The following is a 2,360-nucleotide window of genomic DNA, read 5'->3' on the forward strand; positions in this document are numbered from 1 at the left end:
ATCCAAACCCGGTGCAGAGAGGCACACAACTCTCTCACTGTCTGTCACTCTGTCTCTGTCTCTGTCTCTGTCTCTGTGTCTCTCTGTCTGAATCTGTGTCTGTCTGTATCTCTCTCTCTCTCTCTCTCTCTCTCTCTCTCTCTCTCTCTCTCTCTCTCATTGGACATTGAACACAAGGTCTTGCACCAAGCTACATCCAAATAACCTCACATTAAGAGTTAAGTAGAACTTCCATGTATTGATTGATTTTGGGAGGAAAGGACACAATTCAGTCTATACCAGTAGGTGACAAGACTAGAAGTTATGCATAGACAATCTATTAGGGAGGAACCTTATTTATAACAGGTGATATGGGTAAAAGGAATTAATATTTAGAAGCCATTCCAAAGCTCATTGAATGTACGTTCAGTACTAAAAATATAACGGAACAAATAAGCAAGGAAAAGTCAGGAATATTATTCTTAAACATCTGTTGGAGTAACACTCAAGCTGTACATGGATTCTAGCTGTGTCTTAGATTGTGTACACCATGACTGCATTCAGGCAAGCTTTGAAAAGTGGACAGGAGTGAAGCCACCTTCATCAGTATTCCTTTTCATGGAGGAAAGCAAGGTTACCAGCTTTCTCTCAAGTGAAGCTCATTTGCTACCCATTTATGAGGTCAAAGGCCCTGATCGTTTAACAAAAGTCTTTGTTCACAACATTATCACCTTCATGATTTTGCACTGACCTAACTATGGCAGAATACTGCTCCTCAGCAAGGATCTTTTTCTTATAATTTTTGTAAATGCTCTAGGGAAATTGGTCTGGAATCTGTACTTTTCACCACTTAAAAAATTTTATGTGAACCAAATATTTGAATTTCAATGTACTCTGATCTACTCTCAGTAGATCTCAAGTTTTCTTTTCAGCTAAACCCTGATAAAACATTTTAGAGAGTGGAGCATCAAACTACTTTGTGCTACTATAGGTATTCTGTTGAAAGTATGAGTTATAAAATATTAAAATACAGTTCATCTGTAGAACAGTTATTTAAAATATACATCTTAAGGCATCCCAGATCTCCAGAAGCTATAGCATCCCATTCATTCCATAAAGAGCTGGGAGCAAACTCAGGGCTGGTACTGTGAGAGCTTGCGAAGTAACTCAGCCCCTGCCCAAGAGGAAAGCAACTTTTCCAATAAGCATTCACTACGTCCTTCTTTGTGCAGAGCACAGTGCAAGATTCTGCTATAATAAAAAAGCAATGCTTTTAATTTATGAAAATTTAACAATCTAGATTTTAAATGGAAATTATTTAGAATACATATTTTATCCAAATAATTTTCCTTAATATGAAAGGGGGGAAGCAACAGAGAAAGAAAAGAGAAGTTCATGGGAACACTCAAGGTAAGTTCATGTTACTTGATGATTGTACTCTGGATTACCGATTTACTCAGGTCCAAATGTACCCTCTTTTACTCGCTGTGAAAATCTACTTTTATAAAATTTAATTCAGGTCCAAGTTTGTATGTGAATTCCAGATATTTTCATATAGGAGGAGGGCCTATGAAATTGTTAGTAATGTGTATAAATGTGTATACACGATTGCATGGCAACTCCAAGTTAGAACTCCTCACTCACAGAGCAGTACCTTACTGGTCTTCTCACTAATCACAGGAAGTATATTTAATTTGCTTTTTTTTTGAGATATTATGACATTTCTGTCGCTAACATATGAAGAAATGGGGGAAAATCAGCAAAGCATAACCAGGAAAATCACAACTCATGAAGATTCTTTGATTGAAAATATTAAAATGTCAGATACATGATAGAATAGAGTCTATGAAGCTGGGATATATAAGATAAATAAGTGCAAGAACAATAAATACTTCTCAACGACAATAGCTTCACAGTCGCTGTCCTTGCTTCAGCAAATCCATGTTGTCTAGGCTTCTATTAATGTACTTTTCATCCAGGTATTCTTGCTTTTTCAGCTTTTGGCACTGGTTGATATTAAATAAATGTTTTGCAAAGCCCTAGAACCACTTTTGCTCTACTAATTCCTGTCAGCTCACTGTCACTGTCACTTACTAGGCTCTCAAATGCTATCAGTAGTTCTGGATGCATGAACTCACTGTCTTATAAAATATAATGAAAATATCTTCAGTATTAGATGCTAACAGTGAAATACAGACATATGGTTTGCTGAAGATGTAACAATCTTGCCTTCTTTGCATGTATGTAAACTGATATATGACATTCTTGAGTTGGAAATTTGGCTGCATACTGCTACGTGTATAAACTTGGAAATGTCATTTTTTAGAGAGATAATTTCATTATATTAAAAAAGAATAGGGGGCTGGAGAGATGGCTCAGTG

The 2,360-nt window shown here is 36.4% G+C and overlaps 1 protein-coding gene across 1 annotated transcript in view; it reads right to left on the bottom strand.

The window, feature by feature from the left end:
* Positions 1–2,360, bottom strand: part of Csmd3 (CUB and Sushi multiple domains 3) — a 1,279,636-nt gene that overhangs the window by 535,697 nt on the left and 741,579 nt on the right. The gene's annotated exons all lie outside the window — the stretch shown is intronic.

Source organism: Octodon degus, unplaced genomic scaffold (genome assembly GCF_000260255.1).
Source record: "Octodon degus isolate 3935 unplaced genomic scaffold, OctDeg1.0 scaffold00118, whole genome shotgun sequence".
Taxonomy (NCBI): Eukaryota; Metazoa; Chordata; class Mammalia; order Rodentia; family Octodontidae; genus Octodon; species Octodon degus.